Source organism: Dendroctonus ponderosae, unplaced genomic scaffold (genome assembly GCF_020466585.1).
Source record: "Dendroctonus ponderosae isolate FM_Combo_2020 unplaced genomic scaffold, Dpon_F_20191213v2 Dpon_F_20191213_10, whole genome shotgun sequence".
NCBI lineage: Eukaryota > Metazoa > Arthropoda > Insecta > Coleoptera > Curculionidae > Dendroctonus > Dendroctonus ponderosae.
The window spans coordinates 438,506-439,670 of NW_026017111.1; positions in this window are offsets into that span (position 1 = coordinate 438,506).

A 1,165-nucleotide genomic window follows, 5' to 3' on the forward strand; every position below is an offset into this window, starting at 1 on the left:
TTTGCAGCATTTTTGTTTTTCGTTTGGGGAATTTTTGAAAATCAAGCGTTTATTTGGCTCTGAACGATTCGCACGTTCAGTTAACAACGCGTGAAAAACTATTTCTTCAGCCAATTCATCACTATTGAATGAACTAACTTGCAGGTTTAAAGCTTTTCTTCAATTTCAACAGCCTCAGCTTTGCAGGCATGAAAAATGGGAATTTATTTCGGTTTTAGTGCCATTTTCACAGCTTGGGATCACTTCACATTTTCATACATTTTTTCTGGAACTCATCAAACAACGAGAAGAAAAATACACACGCATTGAGGTGGTTAAGCTGATAGGGTTGCTAAAAACATCCAAACTTAAATAAAATAATGGAAAAGACCCTTCGGCAGCTCTGAAAAGCTCGAAATGTCGGCATTTCTCGGTTAACAAACTCTTGGAGATTTTCAACACTTGCGTCTGAAGAGTCGCCAACCGCTTTGACCCAAGCCGCCCTTCACATAAGAAAAAGGTAACATTTCCACACTTGTAGGGCATTAAGCGAACAGGTAGACAAAAGGCCGCTTTTTGTATCATCAAACCAGCGGTGGGCCACTTTTGGCGCATTCATAAGTACGAGCGCTACCAGAGCCTGAAGAAGTCAATTTTGAGAGGCCCTGTTCGCATGAAGAAGAAGATAGTGAAGATTAGTGGACAGGAACCGCCACTGCTCATGGGAGATTAGCTATGGGCCCTAAAGGGCCTTAACTGGCTGGCTGGTCGGTACTAAACCCTGAAAGACATACCGACGAGATGAATGCGAATAAAGTTCAGTTTTTGCTTGAATCTGAACAGACCATCGATGGCTTTTGGCTACTGAACGGTTCTCAGGCCAGCTGAGAAGGAAGGGATTCTTGCAGAAAATATCGAAAAACTGAAATCGTCTCCGCTTGTCTAAAAACTGATCCCAAACCAAATAACTGTGCTATTGATCCGATTCTTTGGGCAATTATTGACCAAAGTGTGCTCTATGCAGTGGCGTAACAAGCACTTTGCGGGCTAAAATAGTATCTGAGAATTAGGCTATTGAAACTTACATGTCCAACAGTTGTCAGCAAGGGACCCCGGCACCCAGCTGCTTTAAAATTTGTAGAAATTCAGCCAAATGAGCAATCGACTTGAGTTTTACTCACTTTAT